This window comes from Ochotona curzoniae, unplaced genomic scaffold (assembly GCF_017591425.1).
Source record: "Ochotona curzoniae isolate NIBS_2020 unplaced genomic scaffold, NIBS_Ocur_1.0 scaffold_4506, whole genome shotgun sequence".
NCBI classification, from domain to species: domain Eukaryota; kingdom Metazoa; phylum Chordata; class Mammalia; order Lagomorpha; family Ochotonidae; genus Ochotona; species Ochotona curzoniae.
In genome coordinates, this window is record NW_024467119.1 from 17,045,823 (window position 1) to 17,060,056 (window position 14,234).

Consider the following 14,234-nt stretch of genomic DNA (forward strand, 5'->3'; position numbering starts at 1 on the left):
ATCTCACACATGCCAGCATGTGCTAGGCTCTTACCCAGCATAGCCTACCCTTCCAGCTTGGCCTTTTATGAGCTAGTGAACATAACTACGGCTCAGCTGCCCAACACCCTGTTTTAGGATGCACATGTGGGTACTGTGGCCTGGATCATCCCAGACTATTCTCATTCCCTGTACCCATGAGTGTTGGCATGTTTCATTGTCACACCTAGCTCAGCCCCTCACCACCCCAACTGTTGAGCTAACCCCCAGGACTTGTATTTCCACAGGGTTAAACCCACCTATTTCCCACAGAATCTACTCCTTGACCTGGTTCTCTTGTGTGCTGGTTAATGTCATGTCCCAGCCTAATATGACCCATCCCCTGTTCTGACACTCACTCTGAGGTTTTGGGATCTAGCCCTGCCAGACAGATCCCAGCCCTAGTCTTCATGTGGGGTAGCATGCAGTGGTCAGCAATGTTCCATGATAACAAACCCAGCTCAGCTCTCTCAGGGGGCTGGTGTATTGATCTGACCCACAGAGGACTTACAACCTCTCCCCTCCAAACCACCAGGTCTCGGTCCTCTCGCTTACTTGCAGTCGAGTGGCCTTGTCATTGGAAATTCCTCAGGAGTTACTCCTCACCTACAACCTATTCCCACAATGGTCCTCCCTACCCCATATCCCCTTGCTCCTTTCCCTAATCAGTCCACAATCCTTGTGCCCAGGAGCACATGGGTTCTCCAATGCAGCCTTTGGAAGCCCAGTGGGTGGTGTGCTGATTCAGACCTCTGCCTACCCACTGAAGTCCCAAGTTCCTGGGACATGTGCTAGGCAGGTGCCTTACCCTCCACATGCCCAAGATCCAGGCCGATTGAGGCTCTCCAGGCCTGGTCCATGAGCACACCAGGGCAGCATGCTGATCTGGGGCTCTCTACCTCCCTTCTCTTGCCCAGGACCAAGCATACGAGGAAATCCCCAAGTTTGCTTCACCTGCCTAGACGTGAGCTCCCAGGTGCCCACATGCCCACCACAGCTATGCTCCCAGCCTTCCCCTGAGCCTAACGCATCCTCAGGCCCTCCACAGGCTGCCCTGCCCCATGGCCAGCTCGTAGGTGTGAGAGAATGGCAGCAAGTTGCTGCCCCAGTTTAGGAGCTTTGTAAGTTGGTTTTAAATATGCTGCTATTTAAAATTAAATCATATTGGTTGTTTTGAAGTTCTTTGTATATCCTGGAAATTAGCCCCCTATCGCCTATATAGTGTGCAAAGATCTTTTCCCACTCTGTGGGTTGCTTTTTACTTTGTTGATTGTTTCCCTTGCTGTACAGAAGCTTCTTAGTTTGATGAGGTCCCATTTGTTTATTCTGTTCTCAACTGCTATTGCTTTTGGTGTCCTTCTTAGAAAGTCGGGACCTACTCCTAGGTCTTGCAGGGTATTTCCTACATTTTCTTGCAAGAGTTTGAAGGTTTCTGGATGTAGGTTTAGGTCTTTTATCCATGTAGATTGGATCTTAATGTATGGTGATAGATGTGGGTCTATCTTTTTGTTTCTACAGGCTATCAGCCAGTTGTCCCAACAACATTTACTAAAGAGGCCTTCCCACTTGCTTGGACTGTCATTGGTCTTTTTGTCAAAGATTAATTGGCTGTATCTGTGTGGGTTCCCTTTTGGTGCTTCTATTCTATTCCATTGATCTTCCTTTCTGTCTTTGTGCCAGTACCAGGCTGTTTTGATAACCACTGCTCTATAGTATGTCCAGAGGTCCGGGATTGTGATTTCCCCCTGCTAACTTCTTATTCTTCACAACAATAAAAAAAAAAAAAAGAATCACACAATTGTTGTCAGTTAAAAATTTCTGTAGTGATACATCATAGTAGATAACTATAAACTCAAAGACCATTGGTTTTCTTACATCTTCTAGGTCTAGAAAGGGTCTAGCTCACTGGCTTGTGCTAAGGGTTCAAAATAATCTATGTGAGGTGCAGGGTCCCAAGGCTTTTTGCTGTCCTCGACTGCTTTCCCAGGCCACAAGCAAGGAGCTGGATGGGAAGTGGAGCTGCTGGGAATAGAACTGGCGCCCATATGGAATCCCGGCGCGTTCAAGGCGAGGACTTTAGCCACTAGGCCATGCAGCCGGGCCCAATAGTAAGGTTTCTTATGGGACTAAGTGTCATAAAGATGAAGGGTTGCATGAGTTTATGTCTCTTTCATAACGTAGATAAGTGTAAGAAAGCCACATGGCACAGAGACCACTTCATACCCTGCACCCCTGTGGGAGACCTGGAGGAAGTTCCTGGATCCTGGCTTTGGATCGGCATAGTATCGGCCATTGCGCTCACTTGGGGAGTGAATCATCGAACAGAAGATCTTCCTCTCTGTCTCTCCTCCTCTCTGTATATCTGACTTTCCAACAAAAAAGAAAAAATTTTAAAAAAGAGTGATATTTTAAAATAAATTTATTTGATGCTTTAAAAAAATCATATTGCTATAACACTGCATAAATTATGTTAATTACACAAAGCAACAAGAATTCAAATTGTAGTCTTTCATAATCATTGATGTTCTTCAGATTATTGCATTAATTATGACTATATAGTGAAATAATGCTGCTCACTGATGTGCTAATTCAGACCTACTCTTACACCCGGGTTATGTTCAGTGGCACGACATTGGTAAAGTCAGGCAAGGTGACTGTGTTTTATAGTGTTTTATAGCACAGAATAGCACAAGTGCCACAGAGTGGGACTTGATTTACCGCTTTGCCCATTGTCTGTACATAAGATGGTGATAGAGGTATTGAAATAATTCAGATTAACTTCAAAGCATGTCATGTCTTTTGGTATTATAATGATACTGAAAAATGAGGAAATACTCTCCTAGTCTTTAAAATCTTCTCAGGTTTGGTAAAGGACTCACTTACATGCCTGATGAGCAATAAAACTCTGATGCAAGTCTCTTGTTTCTCTTTGCCTATCTCATCCATATAAGTGAAAACCTCAAATGTCTGAGTTTGACCTATACTCTGGCCAACTACACTTGTGGTTTGGCTGCAGGAAATTGATATAAATCCACAAAATTTTCTGTGGGAATTAATCAGATATCTGGAGTTTAAAACAAAGAGATAATTATGCATATTTTATTTTTTTTCCTGAATTGCCTGCTGTAGGTTGTTCTTAAGATGATCTCTGAGATGCAGTATCTAATATAGAATCAAAAAGTTTGCAGCAATGAAATGGTCACTTAGGAATATGATTGTCACTTTTAGTACGTGTTCATACTCCAGCGGTCTTCCTACTTCTTGGACATTATGTTTGTTCAGCATTATGGATAGTGGTGAGTTAAGCCTGAGAATACAGAGTAGAATACATTACGTCTTTGTTAAAATTGATGGAGAGGAGGAAGGGAGAAGTATTGAGGGAGCAGGGTATGGGGTCAGTGTGGCTATCTTCTTAGAACAGTACCTAGGGAACACATAAAATCTATTCTCTTTATATTAATAAAAACTTTAAAAGAAAAAAGTATTATTGAAATGCAAAGAAACAGAGCTCTTTGAAGATCCTTCAGAAAGGACCATTAATAAGCACTTTTTAGTGCAAGACTGGGATGCAATAATTTCTTAAAAAGCGTAAGTAAAAAAATCCTTCTAAGACAGATATGTAAATTAGAAATCACAAAAAGTACATGGAATATATGTGAGAAAATAGAAATGGTAAATTAAAAAGAAGAATAAAAGGAGATAAAGGATTGAGTTGAGGCTAAATAAAAATCATGGGAGGCATAATTTTTTAGTTTTTAGATTAATTTATTTTCATTTATTCAAGGGACATAGACAGAGAATTATCTTCCAATCACTGGTTCAATCTTCTAGAGGGCTGAAACAGTAGTTGTGGACCAGGCGAAGGTCAGGGATGTAGAATTCTATGTGGGCCTCCCGTGCACATGAAAGAGCCAAGAACTTGAGCTGTCGCTAAATGCCAGCCAGGACAGGTATTCTCAGGGAGCCGGAGTGAGAAGTGGAACCAAGATACAGATCCAGAAGTTCCAGTGGCAGATACAGGCCTTCCCAGCAGCTTTTTCATCACTGTGTATCTGCCCCAGGAGGGGCCTTCTTTTAACTATGAAGCATAATAGTAGATTGTGCCCTTTGAACATGTGTTGATGAGGTTAGGAAAGAAGCTTGATCTAAATGGCCAAAGTTTGGAAGCGATATTACCATACTTTTTGGAGGATGCCGTTTTATTCCTTTGGTGTCAAGATAATCTTTCCTGAGGGTAAGTTTAGTAAACATTTCGCCATTGAATGTGAATCCATTGTCATGTTAAGGATTTAATCTGTCTTCCTTATTTCCTTGCTGGGTAATGTTTGGCCTTTCAATCCCTTTGGCCATAAGTTTCTCATCTACAGGAAGGAAATAATAATAGTAGAAGTTGGTGTACCGTGTCACTTTGAGAATGGAAACTGTTTGGCATATATAAAAGCTGTTGGATTAGTCCTTAGAATTGACAACCAGTTAGCATATTATTATGAGCACTACTTGGGCTCCGTGTCTCAGTGGCACATTGTTAGTAATTAGTTCCTGTGCTTATGCTTCCATCTTTCTCTGAGATGCCACTCACCTCTCCCAGAGAAATTGAATCTGATAGCAATCGTAACTCAGCTTTAACCACAGAATATAAGCAGTGAGGAGACCAAGCCACAGATGAGGTCACGGCATGACCACAAAATGACAAGCGCCACTCCTCCTCTCACTCAAATAGCTCCTGCTTCTTCACCATAACTACTCTAGGCTTGCCTTAATTTCCTTGTTTCCTCAACTAAAAGTGTTAGGGTTCCCAGTCACTGCTCTTTTCCTACTTCTTGAGAACTTCTGGTCCAGAATTGGTTGAAACTCCTTTAATTCTCCACAAGATCTTCTAGCATAAATGAGACCCAGTAAGAGACTTTTCTCACTCTCCCCTATGGACATGGTCTGATGGAACGTGAGATTTAGTCCACATCCAGCTGAAAAACCTCTTCATGCCAGACCATGTTGCCTCCAGTGCAGTGTATGCAGTGGAGCCTACTAAATGCTGCAGATATTAGGGATAGTCTTGGGCAGGCTGGCTAGCTGTCTGCCCCCAACTTCTGGTACCTGACCACAGGTCCTGGAAAGAGCCAGGAAATGGGTAGAAAGAAAAAAGGAAGGTCCAGAGAACTGACCATGGCAATGCTAATCAGGACAACACAATAATGCCAACAAAGCAGTTTTTACTGAGGATGACTTGAAATGTGCCCTTCTGTTGGGAATTAAGGATGAAAGGCATGTTTAAAAAATATGTTTTTCTATACAATTCTATAGGTTAAGGGATTTTCCCTTCCATCTGCCCAATTCCCATTTTTTTTTCATCAACTGAACCAGGTAAGTTTGCTGAGTCACCTGGCTCACCGGCTTCGTGCTGTATCTGAAAGCCTGGGTGTGAGTTCTGGCTCTGTTTTGGGTGCCAGCTTCCTGTTAGTGGCCACCCTGGGAGCTAGCACATGGTGGTTCCCTTGGCTGGGTCATTGCCTCCTTCAAGGAGCCCAGACGGAGCTCCTGGCTCCTGCCTTCTGAATGGCCTAGTTGTGGAAATTTGAGGGAGGGGGCAGAAGAACTTTCTCTGTGTTTCCTTCTTTTTATCCTCTGTATAAATGAATGTAACAGTACTTGTGATAATTCCTTTCTTAGGGACTATATCCCTCCCCTTTTATGGTTAAAAAATGATTCCATAAAATAAACATCCTCAACTGTACCTCTTTATTTTACAATGTATTGCTGGTGGTTTTTGGTATGCTTTCAGTGGTTATATAATCAATGACTGCTTGAAAGACTGAGAATCAAGAAGAAATTCTTAAGAATTGGTGTTAAGTGAGTAAGTACATAATTATGTGTGAGTCTCTAAGGGAAGCTGTGAGTTGATCAGGGTTTGGAGAGTGAAGGGCTGTCTGCACTGCGTTTGAGTTCAAGTTGAGTTCTGGAGAACTGAGCTGGTGTAGGAGCTGGTATTGTTTCTTTACTTAAAAGAAAAATTCTATCTTTAAGATAGCTGAAACTAGTATACTAAGGACTTGTATTTCCTTGAAATTAGGTTTGAATCAGGGGCTAAATTACACCTCATTACCTTGAATTCCTGAATGTGTATTTCCTATAAAGAAGGGTATAGCCTCAACCTTTCATGCAAAACTGCAAAATGAACACTGATAACTCATCACAATTTCATCCTTGGGCTGCATTTAAAGAACAGACATGACGGCCAAAAGGTACAGTCCATAACTCCTATTGAGTTGCCATCTCAGGATTCCCTTTATATCTAGACCAGTTCTTCAGTCTTTCCTTAACCCATGACCTTGACTTTTTGAAGATTTCCAGTCATTCATTTTGTTGACAATCCCTTTACTTAAACTTTTCTAATATTTCATTATTGTTATTTTTGGGGTATGCATTTTTGTCATAAATATCTCAAAAGTTGGGCTGCTCTCTTTTCTTTCTCTTTTATCGGATGGGACAAAATTTCATTTTGTCTGATTTCCTATATTCAATTTAATAACTTGAGTAAGGTAATTCCAACTAGGGTTGTTTGCCCTAAGTTCATTTTTTTTTCATTTTGTAGTTGATGAATGTTTTCTCCAGAGGAAATTACCCAGCCTAGGTTGCATATAACTTGGTGTGTTTTCTGTGGCTTTTAAAATACCCGAGATGGGATGTGTTTATGTGGCTTACAGTTTTGAAGGCTCTAAGTCCAGAATCAGTTGCCTTCCTACTCATGGAGGCTGGTGAGGACTCACTTGACTGCAAGAAAGTATATCAAAATGCGGAAACAGAAACTGCCCTATGGAGAGGAGGTTAAGAGTATAGAGTATAGGGTGACCTTGTTATAAAGACCTGCTGTATTGAAATGAATAAGGGTTCCTCTAGAACTATATTAACCCCTCAGATATCAGTGTGTCCCCAGTGACATAGCCCTCACCTCTTAAAACTTCTACTTCTACCTATGAGGAAAAAAAATCACATTCAAACTATAGCAATGTGTTTGAATTTTCTGTGGAGTTTGCTTATGAATTGACTTACATTATGGTGTAATCAGGATTTTCTGTTTTATTTGAAGTATCATATTGGTTACTTGGAATTAATTTTGATCTTCAAATCATCCCTGATTTGGCTGCTCTTGTTTACTTTGTCATCATGCTTTGAGCAAGCCTTCGATTTCAGACACTATAAATGTCCTAAGTTCATCTTGTACATTTTTGCCATAGCAGAGAGAAAGCCGTTCCCTCAAAGGAGCCTTAGTTCCTAATGGATAAAGGGCTTTAGATACCAACATCTGGGGAGTAGGTGTGCTTGTAACCTTTGCCCTTGTCCCACACCCTTTCTGTAGACAGAACCGGGAGATACAGATCCACAAGTGCCTGTGCCTACACACAGGTGCACACGCAAATTCTGAATTTATCTTCATATATTCTCTATTTTGAAAGCTCCAAGTTTACCCTGATGTCTTTAATTTCATTCAGTAGCATAGTGTTCCATATTTTTAACACCATCCTCTCTTAGTGAAAATCATACACACAATACCCTTGTAAACCCCGCTTGTGGATCGGTCTTTGTGTGTGTAGCTCACTCCCACCACTGCTCCTGCCACTTACCCCTCAGGGGTGTCTTGCTCATACCATGAAGGCTGACATTCTCATTCTAGGCTGTGGCTGTGTTCATCATCTCCCTATCTACCCACTGGGGTACCCTTGCTCTGACTGGGCTGTAATATACACTGGGCCCCCATCCCACATAGAATCCTTTCTCACCTTGCTGGGGCTCTGATGGCCTGCACTAGATCTCCTCAATGTCCAAACACCCTCCTTGCCTTACTTGGGCTTCTCTTCCCGTTTTCAGGGCACCCTTCCTACACAAGCCCCCTCCTCATTCTGCTTAGGCCTTGGCACCCCATGCCAAGTACCCTTCTTCAGTGGTATTCAATATGCTCTGTGGTTTTGATAAACTGCCCTGAACCGTGTTTCCATTGTGGATAGAATGAGGTCCTAAAACTCTCGCCCGGCTGCTTACCCACATAAATGCCCTCCTCATCCTGCAGGACACTGCCATGCCGCATTAGGTTGCCATTTTGAGTATGTATTCTTCTCACCCTGACTTTGGCTCACTGTGGCTGTCATGTGGTGAAGTGCACACAGGTGTCCAGGACTGAGGAGTTCAGAGGCAGAAAGGAACAGATGGGGAAGATAACTGTTGATGTATTTTTAATGAGGAATTCCTAATTTTAATCTTAACTATTTATGCATTTCAATTAGTTTGGCACTTTTGTATAGACCTGACATTTTTTTTTTTTTTTTTTTAAAGATTTATTTTTATTATTTTTTATTGGAAAGGCGGATATACAGAGAGGAGAGACAGAGAGGACGGTCTTCCGTCCGATGATTCACTCCCCAAGTGAGCCGCAACGGGTCGATGCTATGCCGATCCGAAGCCAGGAGCCTCTTCCGGGTCTCCCACGCGGGTGCAGGTTCCCAAAGCTTTGGGCCGTCCTCGACTGCTTTCCCAGGCCACAGGCAGGGAGCTGGAAGGGAAGCGGGGCTGCCGGGATTAGAACCTGGCGCCCATATGGGATCCCGGGCGTGCAAGGCGAGGACTTAACCACTTGCGCCACCGGGCCGGGCCCTAGACCTGACATTTTAAGAAGAAAAATTGATCTGTAGTATTTCTTTGTTTAGGACATAATCGCCATTGGTTTTCTTTTGTTCTGATTAGACTGGCCACAAGCCTTTCCCACCTACGTGCCAACCCACTTACCTTGCCTCTTTTCTGTGTACTCTCTGTGGTTTAACTTAACATTTCAGCTCCTCTAAACTCGCTATTTACCACAAGCGTGCTCTGCCTATTTGCACATCTGCAAATGTTTTCTTCTTCTTGGCATGTCTTTGCTGTGTGGAAACCTCTGAGTAATTCTTTATGATTCAGATCAAATGTCACTTCTCCATGAAACCTTCCCCAGCTCTTTCAAGGCAGTGCGTCCTTTTTCCATCCTTGAGCCCAGGCTGTTCAAAGTCTGCCATTGGTGATCCATGTAACTTTAGATTCATGTGTAGCTTCTCTTGAGTCTGTTTCCTCTTCTCTTAAATGAAGTTAATAGCACAATCATATCAACCTCAAATTTTTCATAAAGGTGAATTGCACATAGCTAACACTAAATTATGTTATAACTGTCTAGTTGAATGTCTCCCTCAAAATATGTGAATTTTTAGACATAGTCTCAACAATAATATCCACAACATAATATTACAAATATTTCATCAAAGAATTTTTCAGTTGGCAAATATTTTATTTATTTTTATTTAAAAGAAAGATTTACAGAGAGGAGAGGAGAGAAAAGAAAAAGTCTTCCATCTGTTGGCTCATTCCTCAAATGGTCATAACAGCCAGAGCTGAGCTAATTCAAAGCCAGGAGCCAGGAGTACCTGCTTGGGTCTCCCTAGCAGGTACAGGGGCCCAAAGCTTTGGACCATTCTCTGTTGCTTTCACAGGCCACAAGCAGGGAGCTGGATTGGATGTGGAGCAGTCGGGATATAAACTAGAGCTTACCTTTGATGGCAGTGCTGCAGGCAGAGGGTTGTCTTACTCTACCACTGTGCTAACCCTTGGCAAGTATTTTTAAGTGTGTACCATGAGGCACAAATGCGTTATTCATTGTAGTGATCAAATACAGACACTTTCTTGCCTCTTGGAATTAATAATCTATTGGGGAATAGATAATTCAGCAAATAATTACAAGTGAATATGTTATATGTGTGCACATATATATATATACATTGAATATGTACAGTGCATATATATGTGTCCAAAATGATACAACATCTGTAATTTTACATAGCATCTGTGCTTTTATACTATGTATATTAACTTTCACTTGAAGTTTTGTCTTTTCATGTCTGCCTCATTTCATATTGCATAATGGTCCTCAATTTTATCCACTTTGTCGAAAATGTTATGCTTTCCTTTTTTTACTGCTTAAGCCATTGAGTAATATTCCATTGCGCATATATACCACATTTCTTTTGGTCATCCACTGATAGGCACCTTGATTCCCTATCTTTGCCTCTGTGATTAGGGATGCGACAAACACGGGGATGCAGGTTTGAGGACCAGAAAACCCAAAAGATGACTACATGCTTTACTCAGCGGTGTGACTTGTTCTTTCTTTTCCCCACAAAATACTCTAGCTACATAGGGGGTAACTTACAGCAGGGGCACCATGGAGGAAATATGAGAATCTGAGAGAAAGGTAGTCCCAGGTTGAGAGAGGATGGAGCGTACTTGGAAAACAAAAGGCAGGTTCAGTGATGGTTTGTCTGTAGCTGGTGTGTGTGTTGCAGGGGGGCGGGGGAGGGCATTGTTCAAGGTGGTTAAAGTTCATGCAGAAGTGAGAGAATGGCTAAGGCACAGGGACAGCTACCAAGGTAGAAACTGGAGAAGACACGCGTGTCAAAGAGCAGAGAGTATCCACTTTTGGACATACTTAGTGCGTGTGCAAAGGCTGCAGGAGTCTAAGGGTAAAATGGAAATTATGGAAATAATTTTTTTCCACTCATACCATATATCTTGAATGACTTTTTAAAAAATCGTGCTTTGAGGAGGGAGTTAGGAGAGGGGAGAGAGAGAGAGAGGAAGAAGGAGGAAGAGAAAGGACTTGGACCATCCTTTTCTGCATTCCCAGGTTATCAGCGAGCAAGCTTGATCAGGAGGTGGAGCAGCTGGCACATGAATTGATGTCCATGCAGAATGCCAGTGCCAGAGGCACAGGATTAGCTTGTTATGCCATTGTACTAGCCCCAGTAATCATAAGCATTTATATAAAATATGTCTGTGTTACACATATTTCTATAAATAGTATGGTGTTTTAATATTGAATCCTATGACAATTGAACATTGTTTGCTGTAAATGACAAGTTATAGTCTGTTTGATACCTACAAGATGGTGAAAAATCTGCAACTTGTGTTCTCTCATTGTATAGAAAATTGCTTTTTTTTTTTTTTACTATAAAATAGATCCAAGTTTAATAAAACTCCAGGTTCAATTTATGTAACTTTCCTTTCCCTATCCTTACATTCATATACACACATACGTCAATGGGACATTTCCCATGTATTGAACATTTTTTTTGTGAAACATAATTTGGAGGATGATTTTACTTAGGTTTTCTCTAATTTTCATTATCCCTAGTCACGTGACAGAAATAATTTCAAAAATCAGAAAAATTCAATTTGACCACTAATCTTTAGGAAGTCAAATTTCAGTTTTTCGATTTTTGGAAACATTGCATCCTGGTAGGTTATTATATGCAGAACAGATTCCTGCTCTGCTATTGCTAAACGTTGTTATGCTCTAAAATTTACATGCTTTGGGGGGAAACTTTCTTCTTATAAGTATTTAAAATTGTAATTGTCACATAATAATTATATGTATTTGTATTGCACAATGTGATCTCCCTTAGATGCATGCAACATGCAATGATCAAGTTAGAGTGATCGGTAGAGTCAGCTTCTTGCTGGATAGGTTTCAACATGAGATGAAAGCAGGTGAAAGAAAGAAAAGCGTCTTTCTCTTTTTCAAAGATTTATTTGTTTTCATTTGAAAGGCTGATTTACAAACAGAAGAACACACACACTATCTATCTATCTATCTATTTATCTATCTATTTAGAGAGAAAGAGAGAGCGAGAGAGAGAGAGAAAGAGTGAGGTGAGAGAGACAGGGCAGGGTTCACTCTGCCAAATGCCTGCAACAGCCAGAGCTTAGCTGATCCGAGGCCAGCAGCCAGGAGCTTCCCTTGTCTCCCACACGCAAGGGCCCAAGGACTTGAGCCATCCTCTACCACTGTTCCAGGCCATAAGAAGTGAGTTGAATTGGAAGTGGAGCAACCAGGACAGGAAATGGCACCCATATGAGATGCTGACACTGCGAGGTAGAGGATTAGTCTAACAACCATACAAGCCCCATGTTTCTTTCTTTTAAAGCGGTGTATTTTTTTTAAAGACTTATTTTATTTTTATTGGAAAGGCATATATACAGAAGGAGATAGAGAGAGATCTGTGTGCTGGTTCACTCCCTGAGTGGCCACAGCGGCCGTAGCTGAGCCCATCTGAAACCTGGATCCTGGAACTTCCTCTAGGTCTCTCCCACGGTGTGGGGTCCCAAGGCTCTGGGCCATCCTCCACTGCCCTCCTAAGCCACAAACATGAAGCTGGATGGAGGTAGAGCAGCCAGGACACACACCGGTGCCCACAGGGGATCCTGACAAGGTTCTAGCAACCAGGCTATCGCACTGGGCTCTATGCTCTATATATTTTAACAGTTCACTACAGCAAAACCTTCTCAGAAACACTTCTGTTGAACTTAGTAATGTGATGAACTATATTCTTTCTTAGAGACTGGACAAGAAACTTCCCTTCTGCCAGTTTCTTAAATCACGTGCTGTCTTTTTCTCCTGACATTTATGGCTTAGACAGAGAGTGCAAAAGGAATGCTGCAGTCTTCTACAGAACCGACTCTAACCTCTATGGATTCAGACTTCTTGAAGGCCAAGATTATGTCATCTTACAGAAGCTGATGATTCCACTGATAATGACAGGTGTTCATAATGAAGATGCTGGCTGCATCACTTGATCTGGAAGAAAACTCTTTAGATTCAGGCTAGCACAAATAAAACTTGCTATTAAGTGTAAACTACAATTTTCCTCAATACTAAAGGACATCAAGCAGAAATGAATGCTCATAGGCAGTGGTTATGATTAGATTGGTAAGATAAAATCTGAACTGCAGAGTAATAAAAATTGATAGTTCAAAAGAAAAAAGCTGGCTGTATGACTATAATTTTTTCACATAATGTTAAAAAGTATGATAAAAATAATACTACATTCATATTAGCAGCAGAAAAATGAATCCTTAATGTAAAATAAACATAATATATAAATATACATACAAATACACAGAATTACAAAGGTGAGATACGGTGGCCTGGCGGCTAAAGTCCTCACCTTGAATGTGGCAGGATTCCATATGAGCACCTGTTCTAGTCCCGACGACCCCGCTTCCCATCCAGCTCCCTGATTGTGGCCTGGGAAAGCAGTTGAGGACTGCCCAAAACCTTGGGACCCTGTGCCAGCATGGGAAACCCGGAAGAGGCTCCTGGCTCTAGGCTTTGGATTGGCTCAGCTCTGGCACTTGCAGGCCACTTGGGGAATGAATCAATGGACAGAAGATCTTCCTCTCTGTCTCTCCTCCTCTCTGTATATCTGACCTTCCAATAAAAATAAGTAAAATTTTAAATAAAGGGAGAGAGGGAAGCAGAGTGAGAAATGAGGGTAGGGAGGAGAGGGGTGAGATGGGGAGTGAGAAACTCTTTCATTTGTTGGTTCATTGCTACCCACAATAGCTGCTGCTGCGTCAGTTCCAAACCAGGAGGCTCAAGCTGATCCAAGACCTTCCACATGTGGAAGTGGAGATACAAACCCTGGAGCCATTAACTCCTGCCTCCAGGGTGTAGAACTGCAGGAAGTGGGACCCAAAGAGGAGCTGGCCCTGAGTGTAGGACTTTAATTGGAGTGTGGGCATGCCAATTGACCTCTTTACAATCGTGTCAAATGCCCACATCCTCACCTTACACAGAGGGGAGAATATTCGCCCCTGATAAATAGGGAAGTGCCATGTTAAAGACACATTATTATGTTTGTACATTTGAAAGCTGAGAGAGAAAATGAGAGTATCTTCCCCCTGCTGGTTCACCCGCTAAATGGTGGCCTGGCTGAAACCAAGAGCCTGCGGTCTGTCCGGATCTCCCACATGGCTAGCACGGTCCCAAGAACTTGGAGCGTATGCCTCTTCCCAGGCACATGAACAGAGAGCCAGGTCAGCAGCAGGCAGCCAGGGCTCAATGCAGCGCTCAGATATGGGATGCCCGCAACAGCATGATGACGCTGGCCCTCCTTCGGTCTCATTGTTGTCAGCAGAGTACTAAAAGACTGGTACAAACTTTTTTGCAGCTCTGAATTCTTGATTGCTTGGCAGCATTATTTTTGCCTTGATCAGGGAGTAAGGATTTTTTTTGGCAAATCCTGTGTTCCGTAGAATGACTCAGGCCAGTACTGGGCAATCTGGGGTTAATCCGTTGAAAGTTTGGAAATGTAAGATAGCTTGGTCTGGAGATCAGATATTGGGTTTCAGATAACATTTTTTAA